Consider the following 13,653-nt stretch of genomic DNA (forward strand, 5'->3'; position numbering starts at 1 on the left):
GCTTCTTTACCTCAAGTCTGTCATATCCTTACATGAAGCAGAGAGAAAGGATGTTTCACACCATTTAGGAAGTGGCAGCAGGAGTCTGAATTGGTAGATTTAGTTTTAAGTAAGGTTTTGACAGCCCATGTGTAGGCTAAGCACTGCAGCTCAAAGGGTGAAGCTTGAGCCGGATGAATCAATCTGTATTTCACTGACAACAAAAAGTGTGGCTCTACTCCCATGTGGTTTGCTTATCTAGCCCCTTTTGCTACCTTTTGTCTGCTGCTGAGATTGTTTTCTCACCCAGCAGAACAAGCTGTGATTCCGAGAGCTGCTGATCTGGTGTCCCCTGCTCCATTGCCTGCCTCCTCCTACACCAGCAGCACCACAGCACAGCTTCCCCACACCTCTGCTCTGTGCTTGGCACGGGGAAACTAAAATGTGGATAAGCACTGTGCTGCAAGCCAGGACTATGTGTCTGGTGCAACTCCCCCATCACAGGAGTCCTGCTAAAGGGCCTGTTTCTCAGGCACCAACTCTGCCTCAGAAACCCTCCCCAGTGCAGAACCTGCACATGTGTGCACTGCTGATGACCCTGTTACATGGGATGCCTGCATCTCCCATCCCAAACCCTGACACGTGCCGCCTCAGATATGGGCAGGTCACAGAAGCTGAAGCATCTGCCCCAGACAGAGCTCAGTTTCCATTCTCATTCCTGCAGGCAGTGGGATGCACAGCACTGCCAGTCATTAGGATATGTCTACCTGCAAACAATTTCTAAAAAGTAAAGATTTAAATTTAAATTGGATCAGTCAAAATGGACTAAACCTTGTACAGAAGATCTCCTCCAGCATTACTATAATTTGGGTCAATATTTTCCCACACAAAGAAATCCTTTATTCTTCCCTTTATCTGCAAACAGCTTACAAAATTTATCATAGATACCTGATAAAACCAGCTTACAAAATTTGTCATAGGTGCCTGATAAAACCAGAAACATGGGCAAATTAAGCAGATTTTTAAAATGGTGGTTTAATATTTGAATGTGCTCCTTTCATTTGGTTATTTCACCTTATTATTTATGGCATTTTAAAGACGACATGGTATTAAACAGGGTCAGCTTTCCTCTGTAATAACAATTCTATAGCAGATTTGTTACTCATGCATGTGCCCTCTCTCTCCTGGCTAATGCTCATTTTCAAATCATCATCTAATTTTCTACGCCTTTTAGCATGGAATCTTTTCAGTTACCAAGGTTGTTGATAGATTGCAGTCTTGCCATTAAGTTTAATACCAACCTCTGGTATGGGTGGTAGTCCATCAAGATTAAAAACACCACAGGAAGAAAATACATGCAGACAGACAGCAAGTATCCCTTCAGCCTCTAGGCAGAGTGCTTAAAAGCCCCAGTGTTTCTCTTCCTCTGTCACGATTTCGTGCACAGTAATAACCTCTGGCAAGGTTTTTGCATTCTCACTGGGTTGTATGTTGAAAACAATACAGATCCACTTAAAATTCTTCTGTGTGTTATTTTTAAAATCAGTTTTATTGAAACTGTCTGTGTGGTGGCATTCAAGTCTGGCATATGACAGTGTGATTAGTTCTGCCAATGCATTGATCTGCAGCACAATTCCTATTTTTATCCCTGCTGTTTGAAGTATAGTCAGTCATGACCACATTTCCATTAAAGACTACACGCTGAACCAGTTTAATCTGTGACTAATAAAATAATCGTAACATTTTCATTAAATCCTCAGCCAGTCTGAACACCATCATCAGTGCAGGCAGAGTAGCGATTTTCTGTTTCTTGAGTGATGCATCTGCCATTGTCAGTGATCTACACTGATTAGACAGCCAACTTTTTCCCTCACTCTCAAGTAATGTGTACTCAGTATTAGTGTCCCAGCTATGTCTGACCCATGTGTGAATTTATTATCCAATTGGTAGAGAGAGAACACCACAATTAATAGAAAGCCAGTGGAACAAGAAGTAGATCCAAGAAATAGGAACCAGTAACCCCTTGATATGGATAGGAGAGAAACCTGTGTTTCTCTTATTCTGGGGAGAGAAACCTATGTTCTCTTAGCTCAAGGAGCACAGATCCATACTGCAAATACAAAAGTTTTAGCACTGCTATTTCCTTTGTAGAGGGCAAAAAATGCACGTTTCTGTAAACTTGTGGGGAACAAACCTTGCCAAAACGAAAATATTATTCATGCAGATTTAATTCCTGTCTGCTCTAGGAATAAAAAGCTCAATTACCCGATTATATATTTATCTGCATACTTATTGCGGGGCTGCTTTGTCATTCTGTGGAAAAGGTGAGTGATGTTCTGTAGGGGAAGCAGGCCTCACTAGTGAAGGAGGCTTCTGTCTGCAAAAGCACCCCTTGCCAATTTCTTACAATAAGCATAAGGTAGGCAGGAATGGATGTGTGGAAGTTCAGCTGGTGAGGAAGGGATGCGCCTGCAGCTCTCAAGAGTGAGTGCTTCTCTGCTGCATTGTTCCAATGGGGACACGGTGGAGGTTTGGAGACTCAGATGAGCTCACACATCTGTTTTTAATACATGGGAAAAGAAAAACCAGGTAAACAAGGTAACAGGAAAGGGTAAAGAAACACCAAGTAGAAGATGATGGAGGATAAGAGACAGATTTAACACTGAATAGCAGACAGGAAAAAGCTAGTGGGGAATTGGAAGGCTTTTAGTGCAGTCAGACATCCCGTGTCCCAATGCTTGTGTGAGGTCTGGGCAGAGCAGACGTCTGCCTGGGTGTACTCTGACATGGCAAAGATCCACCACGATCCTTTGAAAAGAAAGATAAATGCCAGACCTAAGCTACATGAGTAACCTTTATTTTGCTCTTGTTGTATATGCTTTATGATGGCAACAGTCAAATACCGCTTTTTTTCCTTTTTCATGAGGCCTAAGCCTTTCTCTGTGGCCAGGCTGAGTGCTCCGTTCAGCCATCCCACACGCTTAATGACTGACAATTAAGTATTCATGTTTTACCTTGTTTGTTGAATAGTGCTGTGTATCAGCATCACAAACCAAAGGAGGCCTAGTGCAACTCTCATGTGATGGCCACAACTCTGCACTAAACTGGAGCCCAAGCCCTGTGACGAGTGCCTGAGGGAACTGGGGTTGTTTAGCTTGGAGAAAAGAAGGTGACCATATCACTCTACAACTGCCTGAAAGGAGAGTGTAGCCTGATGAAGGTCTGTCTCTTCTCCCAGACAACCAGCAACGTGACAAGAGGACAGGCTTAAGCTGCACCAGGGGACGTTTAGTTTGGACACCAGGAGGAATTTCTTCACAGAAAGGGCAGTTTGGAAAAGGGCTTTGCAGAGAGGTGGTGGGGTCCCTGGAGGTGTTTAAGGAATGATTGGACGTGGCACTCACTGCTAGGTCTAGTTGACCATGGCGGTGTTCCATCATAGGTTGGACTCGATGAACTCAGGGGTCTTTTTCCAATCGAATTTATTCTGTGATTCCATTATAGGCTCTTGTAAACAACTCTCGGTTTCACCTTAGGAGAGCAGGGATGGGGTAACCATCATTCCTGTCACCATTCGCGACGCCCGGAGCCCGACTGAGAAAGTGCTGCTGGGACAGGTGAGCCCCAGCTTCGGGAAGCACCAAGAGTGACCAGCACGTCCCACCGCCGGCTCCCGGACAAACCGAGTGGCGGCCGGGCACAGCGCGGCGCGCACCGGGATCGCCCCGGCATCGGCCGTTCCCATGGCGGGAAAGGGCGGGCCGGGCGCGGGGCCGCCCCCTTGTCCCGGGCTGAACCGCGCGGCCGCGGCGGGACCTGCGCGGCTCCGCCCCGCCCGCCCTCGGCATCATCGCTCCGCGCCAGCGCCGGGGCGGGGCGGGCCCCGTTGCCGGGTTACCGCTGTCATCCGCCCGCGCCGCCGCCGCGCTCGCTCCCTCTCCCGCCCGCCCTCCCCGCCCCCTCCCGGCGCCGCAGGAAGCGAGCGGATCCCGGGGCGCTGCTGCCGCCGCTGCCCCCACCGCGCCCGGCGTCCCCGGCCCGGCCCTGCCTCGCCGCCCAGCGCCCCGCGCCGCCGCTCCCCCCACATGCCGCAGAGCGGAGCGGTCGCGGCGCCGAGCCCCGCCGCCCGGCTGCCCCGCCGCGCCGCCCAGCTGGGGCCCTGACGGCCCCCCCGCCGCTGGAGCCGGGGCCCGGCGGCGCCCGCAGTGCATGAGAGGGAGAGCGGGGCGGGGGCCGCGGCCCGAGCCACTCGCCTCCCGGCCGGCGGCGGTGCGGGGACCGGCCCGGGGGGTGCCGAGGGGCGGCGAGGCGGTGGCTCCATGTGAGAGGAGGCGGCGGCGCACCTGATCCGCCGCCGGGACAGCCGCAGCCGGGGGGATTCCTCGAGGGCCGCCGGCCCGCAGCCCGCCCGGGGCGGGGGGGGGGGCTGGACCCGCCTGCCCCTTTGAAGTCACCCGGCCCCCGGCGGCAGCCCCGGGGCGGGGGGGGCAGCGGACCCCCTCCCGCCGGGGGAGGGGGGCTCCGCCTCGCCGCCCGCATCGCCCCGCCGGCGGGAAGGCGCGCCCGCCGCGAGCGGAGGGAGAGCCCAGCGGAGCCCGTCCCGAAAAGTGAGTGCGAGCGGGAGGAGCCGCCTCGGGAAGGGGCCGGGTGCCCCGGGACTGCCGGCGGGGCGGGCGGGGGGCCGGGGGCCGGGGCGGGGGGCGCGGCGCCGGCGGCCGCCGTTTCCCATGCGGCTCACGTTGCCGGCCGCGCACGGTCTGCTGCCCCGCGGTCCGCGCGCCGCTCCCGCCCGCCGCAGAGACCGGGCGGGAAGGGGGTGCCCCGCCAGGGCCCCCGGGGAGCGCCGAGCGCTCCTCCGCAAGTTGTGCCGCCCGCTTTGTGCCGGGAGCGGCGGCCCCCGCGAACAAAGGCGGCGGGCGGGCGGGCGGAGGGCTCGGACCCCTCCGTCCCGTCCCCGCCCGGGAGCCGAGCGGAACTGCCGCGGCGGAAAGTTGTGCAAGGTTGGGAGCGGAGCGCACGGCCGCAGTGCTGAGAGCCCCGAGGGTTTCAAACATCCCCCACCCCGCTCCCCCGTTTTCCTTCTTTTCTCTGTAGGTTGAGTGGCTCTCAACAGACCCCGCGGCTCCCTCCTGCTCGCTCATTTACATAACACTTGGGTGGAAAATGTAGCTCTTCTTTTCGCGGAAAAACGTTATTGAAGTGTTGCTTATTTTCCATGTAAAGTATTTTGAATGTGTTTTAAAAGCCAGGAGTGTAGTGTTGGCTCTTCCTGTTTATCGGAGTAGTTGCTGCTTCACGAGGCACGTGAGTGCTCTTGCTCTTACTCTAGACCTTACTCCGGGACTGGGGAAAGAAGGGTCTCGTTTGGGAATGGGGCTGTGTTTGCTTGGGTTCTGTTTTGCTTTGCTTTTTAGCATTTCCGCCCCGTACATAATTTCCCGCTGAGCAAAAACTGTATCAAAACTTGAAGTCTTTTTATAGAGTATCTTAACTTTCTTTTAACTGAAGAAAACAACACCTCCGTAGCTTGTCGGGGAAGAAACAATTGTGTCTGCTAGTGTTAAATTGTACTATTTGGGTGTTAAAATTTATACAGCAATTTGTTACATATGAGGAGGATGTACTAAAAAATGAAGAGAGTAGGTTGAACGTCGTTTATTTGACGAGACAGTGTTCAGACAGAGATCCAGAAATTGTAACTCTGGTGTGGAAACTGCTGTCTGCATGAATCCTCTCCACATCTTCCTGGAAAGAGTCTAGAAAGACTTTGCAGGGGAAGGTTGTAGGGTTTGTCGGGCTTTTCATTAAAAGAAGAGCGTACAGCTTGTGGACATCCTGTGGGCCAGTTGCTAGGCGCCTGCTCTCCTGTGCTTTCTTTACCAGATGCGATTGAAAGCAGAGGAAAACAAAACATAGCAGAAAAGTACACAGTTGCTGAAATACATGGGTGTGAACAGAAGGCCATACTCCAGCATTCCAGCTATGGATGCTTGCTCTGTGCTTCAGTTTGTGCTACACTTTTGAGAGCACTTACTGCCTGTTACTCAGCTGTATACTTGTCTGTTCCTCTGAGGAGATAGCCTTTGAAAACTCAGGGGAAAAACTTGACATCAGTAGGAATTTTAAGGTAGGCAGGGCACCTGATCTTTCACAGTTTCATTTTGAGACCCAATTTACTGAAGGTAAGAAGATTAATTTTCTTTAGTTTGAAGTATCTCCATATCTTAAGCTTTCTGTTATCACTGCTGTTTTGAAAAGGGGTGTAAAGAAGTTGAACTCTTTATTTGGTTCATTTCTAGCTTTTCTTGATTGCTGAACTCAGTGGTTAGAAAAGGAAGTTGCATTCTCTTCAGGCCACAGTGTTAAGGAGATGGTCAGTTCTGTACTGCACTCAATATCTACAGGAGCAAAGTGACACTATGTCCTTTTTTCATGTGGTGATCACACTTGTTTTAAGGCACTTCCTAGTCCCAAACTTAAATCTGCCCTTTCTCCATCATCATCCAGTTATTAATGGCAGTCTGGTTCTGTATCTTGATGGCAATTATGCATTCTTGTTGATGTTTCAGGTTCATAAATATCTTCAAAAGATATATTTTTTATTTTTTTTTTGGTCAAGGTTTAGATTTTTCCTCCTACTGCAGCTTCTATCTAATCAGTGTAGGTTCTTTGTTCAAGCTGAATAATTTACTAATACAATGGTGCCTGTTTGGAAACATAAATGTTTATCAGAAAGTATGTGATTTTCATTTGTCTTAACTGTTAGAAAAGCTTTTACAACAAATAACTTTTTAGATTAGGGAAAGAAATAATTTTTATCTTTGGACTTAGGCTGACAAATTAACTTTACTTCTCCTTATGTATGCATGTGGTACTTTGCAAAAGTTTTGTTCATTACTTCAATGGAATTTATTGTCTCTGAACCAGTAAAAGAAAGGAATGGTGTGTGATGATTTAGGCCAGCAATGTTATTAAACAGAGAGGAATGCTACTCGTCTGTCTCTTTAAAGTAAACAGAATTTTTAAAATTTGGATGGTGTTTAATGAACATGTTTAATATTCTGAATCTTTTTGTGAAGAGCACATGCAATGGCTGTGTGTACATTACACTTGAAATAAAAGTAGCATAAAGACTTTATCTGCAGAGCTGCTTCAGCCGTGTCATATGTGGACTGTGTATGTCAGGTAATTCTAGAAAGACACGATAAACATTGCGTCAATTGCTCATGAAAATGCTCTCCCACAACAAGTATTGTGCTTTAGTCAATTTGTGGAAACTGATGGATGGTTCAGTACTGAAATGCTCTAAGTATTCACTGGATAGACAAAATCTATTTACTGCAATCACTACTATGGACATTAAGATAGTCTCTTGTAGCAAAGACTACAAGAGCAGTAGTTGTAGTCTCTGTAGCAAAGGCTACAGAGATTTCAGGTATTTGTCTCATGAAGACCTAGACCCACGTAAGCATGGAAGCTGACTTATTGTTGTTAAACTTCTTGATCTTTGTGGTGGTACAGCCGCTGGCTATTACACAGGCTCTTCTGGCTAAATCAGGCCAGGACAGTTTAGCCCAGAGCATGTCTGCAAAGGGCTGAAGGCAGCACTGGATGCTTACAGGTCCTGGTCCCAGAGCACCCTTGTGGCTGCTATCAGTGTGCAATTTAGGGCTGTGTCACTTCTGTGAGTTGGGCAGCCCTTGGTGGCTTCCTCTCTGGTGGACATGTTTGGTGGCTTTGAGGGAGGAATGGACAAGTCCTCCTTTTGAGGTGACTGGTTGTGAATAAACGTGTTGTCGAGTGTATTGGGTATCTTCTTATTCCTATGTTAGGAGAGAGGAAGAATGTTAAATCCCTGTGCATTCCTCACCTGTCACAGTTTTGTATTTAGTAAAAAATGAAAGGTGGTTCTCTGTCTTTCACTTTGTAAAGATTATTGGTGAAATAATAAAGTAATCAATTTTTGGCTACCTTCTCTGTTCAGCCAAAATCAATAAATAAATATAACAGCTTGATTAGGCTCTTAAACATTAAACTGCACATGTGCTTTTCTTCTTTGAGAGTTTTGCATATGCAAGATGTTTTTTGGCTGTAATGAATGTGAGAGGCATTGTGGCTCACTTGTGAGGGGGCATTTCTTGGGCAGGAAGAGAGAATGGGAGTAATTAAACTGTTGCAATGCTATGAATCCTACCTGGGTCTTTGCAGCAGTGGTTCTGGTTAGCTACTCAGTGTTTGTCCTGTATCAGTGCACACACTACAGTCATGTATTTTCTAATAGATCCTTGCTAGGCTTTTTTGCCAGTAATGTGGACATGATTTACATCTGTAATGTCAAGTACTTCAAAAGTAAGGAATGTCAGAGTAAAAGGAACTACTGCATTTAGTTTTGTTCATGCTCACTATGGCAAAAAGTACGAGTTCATCTCCTCAAGACTGCTCGTTTTTGCTAAATAGACAGATCTGTGTAATTCAGGAACTCTTCTCTATTTTGTTTTCTCAGTGTTCTCTGGAACAATTGCAGTTATTTTTACAAGGGTGAAACAATGCATTTTTTTCTATAATGTCATGCCTAACCTACGAGCAGACATCTTTTCATTTGCTGGGGCAATTGAAGATGTTACCATCAGCTAGAGGATACCACACCCACAGCTGGTTGGAAAGAGGAGGTGTGTGAAATATTGTCCAAAACTAGCTTGCTTAGTTCAGGTAAGCTTTGCCTGAGTCTTGAGCTGAGACAGTGGGCTTTGCTTTGTGCTGGAGGATGAAGTGTTGGTGTGTACTGTTTTGGTGTGCCAGAAGTGTGCCACCAAAGCTTCTTTTCCCGATCCAAATCCCTTCAACATGATTGGCGATGGCTGTGGCACCAGGAACTAGTAGAATTTGTCTAGTTTTCTAACCAAACACAAATATGGCCATAAAATAGAGAAGCATGACATGTTTTAATTAAGATGTAAAACAAACAGAGAAAAAAACCCCAACTAAATAAAAAAGTATGTGCTGTTTTCAGTTTTGGCTGTAATTTAGAGTTATACCAGTATGACACATTTTGCAATGGTATTTACCTCAACTTATATCGAAAAAAAAAGAAAACCAGTTTCCCTTTAATACTCTCATAAAAGGTCGAGTGATGTTTGGATTTTTGTAATCCAAATACATTGTTATGAAACTGATTAATATATTGATGTACCTTAGATGTTTTGTGGGCAGGGGTCATTGGGATATGGAGGGGAAAGGAAAGGGTTTCTTGAAATTGCTTGGTCTCCAAGCTCCCATATCGGAGAAGCCTCTTGTGGGTAGAGCCTGCTAAGCTGGCCCCGGTGAGTCCAGTTTGTCTTGTGACCTGAGACTGGATGGCTCTTACAGCAGAGGGACAGCTCTGAGGTAATTAAGTAATGCTTCCTGTTCAAAGGCTGGCTATTCAGAGTTGTCCAAAACGTGGATGTTGTGAAATGCTTTTTTGCTTGAAAACCTTTCAGTGGTGCGGATGGTGTGACCTGCCTGATGCTGCTCTGGAGAAGCAGCACTGGGAAGTCTGTGAACTCTTCAGCATGGGCAGGCTGAGACAAAGTGCACTTGAGAGGGCAGGGCATACTGCTGAACACTTTCTAAGCACGAGCTCTGCCTCCTTACCAGGCAGGAGGGCTGCCCTAGGTGGAGCTGAGAGGCAGGCACATGCTGTGGTGAGACCTGGCCTTGTGCAGCTGGAGCTGTGGCGAGTGGGAGGTTAGAGCACGGTTGCAATGGAGTTGCAATAATTTCCTCTTAAACTCCTCGTAAACCTCAATCAATGAATCTCACCACTCCAGTATCCTAGGTTGTAATAATAGATTAAATATTCTCCCTGCCAGTTCTCCCTCTTTACACATGGGTCTCTCTTTGAAAATAAAAAAATCTGATCTGATTCTGGGATAGTTGTTGTACTTGTTCCTATGTACCCTTCTCCTGTTCCTCAATTTCTTGGTCCGATGTCAGAGCTTGTTGTTCTCCCTCTTCAGCACTTCATCCTTAAGAAATGTTGCTCTGGATGGCTTGGATGTGGGAGGTAACCTTTACATGATACAGGTTTATAGAGACTTCCCCTGTGTGTTTCTTGGTGGGTTTATCAAAGAACAAACCCACTTAAGGTGGGTTTATCAAAGAACTTAAGGTGGTGGAGACTCAATTGAACATGAAGTTTTGTTGGGTCCTTTTGATAGACTGAAGGATTCCTTAATTCGGTCATGCAGAGTCAGAGCTCCTCAGCTGTGGCTTTGTGTTCGTGTAGGTTGTGGCAACTGCTGGGAATTTCAGGACAGGAGCTGCAAATCCTGGGTGTGTGTTGTTGACAGTATCTACTTAAACTCTGCCCTCTTTGACTGTCATAATGTCCTTACTGCACACATTAGCCCTGTGTTCTCACAGATGCTGGTGGATACTTTTGGAGCACGTGCTTTTCAGGATAAAGTCTACCACGTTTTCTTAAGGGTGAAACTTTACATTTAGATCTGCTGCAACATGCAGGACCTGCCTATGCTTATAGGGAGTTAGTTTGCTGTATTGCAAAATTGCATACAAAAGGCTATTACTGTCTTTATGTAAAATATATGATGTGTCTTATAGGATGGAATGTGTGTCTGTATATATCTGCAGGAATGACAGTAGTCACAGGGAATTCAGAACTGAACAGGCTACTTCAGGACAAGCTACTTGTCTTACTAAATGACTAACAAGCCCAAAGCCTCATAAGCCAATGGGGAAGAAAAGGTTTCAAGCTTTTCCTCAAGTTCCCTTTTTAGGAGGGTAAGCTGCTCAGTGTGTTCCCTGGCAAGTGTAAGCCTTTTCAGCATTGTAGCATACGTCATGCTTGAGAAGTTGCTCATAACTATTGCAGTAGCTGCAAAATCTAGCATTTCTTTGCTAGACCTGACAGTAGTGGGTACTTTGCTTTTGCTAACTTCTTCATTGCCTAATAAGGCTTTAGAATATACTAGAGAATATTTTCTTTAGTGTTTAAGGCTGTAACCATTAAATAATAACCAAAAAAACCAGCTATGGATTCAGACTTCTGTGAGGAAATGTTACTCATCTTTTGTGGCAAGTGTGACCCCACATAGCTTGGCATAGTGCTGAATCTCTGTTGAAAACAGGATGTCTTCACCTTTGCTTCACCATTGTCTATGTCTTTGCTCAGCTGTGTTAGTTGTGGTCCTGAGCTCAGGCCAGTAAACCTGCAGTTTGCTGGGAGTATCTCCTGCTGTTTATATCTTGTCATTTTGTTTTAGTTCATACTCAGAGCAGGAGATGATCTAGCACAACAGAAAAGGGTCCTGAAACTGTGATACTGGAGATACCCTTGTCTAAGTTATTTTAAATGTTTGTTTCTGAGCTCTGCTGTGGCAGTTTCATCTGCTGTTGCCAGAGCTGATGAGTGTGTCTGCAGATCTGTGGCATTTCTCTGAGTGGGTGGGTGGATCACTGCAATGACAGGTAACTTTTTTTTCTTTACTACAGAGTACAGTAGTGACAGTTTTTATGGATCTTGAGGGCTAATCTTCAGCATCCTTTAAAGCATGCTAAGGCAGAGTTGCTGTGGTTTTCAGTGGGTTTTTTTTGGTTTTTTTTTGGCCAGGAAATGTTTCTTTCTCCACATACCTAAGTAGCAGTCCCTATTTGATCTTTCAGCAAGAATGAGTTTGAAAGAATGGATTTTTATGGGGCACTGTGTTTGGGGATTGCTTTTCTCCTAACTTGCTATTTGCTGCAAGAGTTGACAGGGAGGGAGACAGTGATCAAACCTGCAATGCTTTCCCCACCTGGTCTGGATTTAAACTTGTCTGTGTAGCCAAGATGGGGCAGACATGACCCTTATGACGAGCCTCTGCTGGAAGGGGGCAGTTAAATCCCTCTGCTTTCATGGTGTGTTAGTTATCTGTGGCAGCAGGTGCATTCTGGCTGTGCTGTTGGCAGTCTGGGTAAGAGCTACACTTGGTCACTGCTTGATTCCCAGCCTGCTGGACTTTGTGCTCTTGCTCCCTGCACTTGCTCCCCTCTACCAACTGTGTGGTGCACAGCCCTGAACAGCCACTTGGTGTTTATGAAATGTGTCAAGGGTAGCATGCAGGCTTTGGTAGCCCCTGAGTAATAAGGTAGTAATGCTAACTATGTTTTGACATTGTGTCTAGAGGAGAGTGATTATATGTGTGAAAGAAGTCCTACTAATAGTATCTTAGGTGGGCTCTGATAACACAGGTGGCTGAACTTTACATTTTGCAATGTTATAGTACAGAAGTAATAGAAGTGTTTCTGTTAATAACCTTGATTATCTCCATAATGGCTTCTTCCTTAGGTTGTCCAGATGTTTAACCTAAATTTGAAAGTTTAACATAGCTGAATGCACTATAGCTAGAACATTTCTTAGACATGGCTTGCTGTAGCAAAACAACTTTGACATGCACAGTTACATTTAGTTTGTTTCCAGGACATCCTGTATTTTCATCTCATCTTCGAGGTCAGGCTGAATGGGGCTTTGAAAAACCTGGTATAGGGGAAGGTGTCCCTGCCCATGGCAAAAGGGCTGGAATTACATGACCTTTAAGGTCCCTTCCCACCCAAACCATTCTCTGATTCTGTGATTTCAGGATTTCAGGCTGTGTATTGTATTCCCAGCTCCATAGCTTATTGCTATGGTGAATCTGTTGTTATTTGTGCTTTGAACACTTTGAAATCAAGTAATTCCTGATGTGCTACAGCAAAGTAGTGGGCTGATAGTGGAATAATTGAGGGTCGAACTTCAGCTCTGCCATTACTGACATTTGGCCTGGTGGGAGCAGTAGATAACGCTCGGTGTGACTCAGGAGCACAGGCAGGAGTTCTGTTTGAAGAGCAGAGGTGGGTGGTGTCCCCTGTCATGGGGTGGGTGTGTGGCTGTCTAGTGAGGGGAGCTGCATGCTGGGGTGGCTGCCTGCCTATGTAGGAGGTATGTACAGTCATCCTGCTCAGCTTGTGGCTGTTTACACGGGCTGTGGGAACCTTTCAAAGGGGTGCTGGGAACGACTGGAAAAACAAAAGCTTGTTTAGTGGCACAAAAGAAATGTTAACGTTTTGGTCCTTCTCATTCCTTTTGTTTGTTTACACTGCATAGTGGTGGGAACAAAATTGATTGCGTAGGTTAGGCACGACCTAGCAAAGATTAAAAAGGAGAAACTCATCATTAGACATTTCATCTGTCCTTCATAAAATAATTTCAAACGTCACAAAGGTTGAAATGTTATATTCACTTGTCCTTAATGGGGTCGTCATTTCATATTGTGTTTGACTTGCTTAGTTGCTGCTGTAAGGAATGGCTCCCAACAGCTTCTCCTGCCCATATCTCTTCCTGCACTAGCTGTAGGTTTAATCTAAATTTTTATTAAGATTATTCAAATTAATTTTGTGCTGTTGGTTTTCTATATTTTAAGTTCCCTGAATTTAAGTGAGAAGGGAACTAAAAAGCAAATTGAGTTGGCTCAGTGTGACACGGAATGTGCGTTAGAGCTGGCACAGGGGATGCACAGCTGGCAGTGAATCCTTTGGGCACTCCCTGGCCATTAGATCAGCTTAACTGTGCCCTGAAACCTCATGGCTGTGGTTTGATGATCTGCTGAAACCAGTGTGGAGCAAGTGCTATAACCAAAAGGGCTGATCTTGTTCCTC

At 46.5% G+C, this 13,653-nt stretch overlaps 1 protein-coding gene across 1 annotated transcript in view; it reads left to right on the forward strand.

The window, feature by feature from the left end:
- Positions 1-4,504: 4,504 nt before the first annotated feature.
- Positions 4,505-13,653, forward strand: part of FBXW7 (F-box and WD repeat domain containing 7) — a 176,765-nt gene continuing 167,616 nt past the window's right edge. Inside the window, exon 1 of the mRNA XM_063156376.1 lies at positions 4,505-4,586. The gene's annotated coding sequence lies outside the window, so the exon portion shown is untranslated. The remainder of the gene's footprint in view (positions 4,587-13,653) is intronic.

The sequence above is a fragment of the Melospiza melodia genome, chromosome 5, assembly GCF_035770615.1.
Source record: "Melospiza melodia melodia isolate bMelMel2 chromosome 5, bMelMel2.pri, whole genome shotgun sequence".
Lineage (NCBI taxonomy): Eukaryota > Metazoa > Chordata > Aves > Passeriformes > Passerellidae > Melospiza > Melospiza melodia.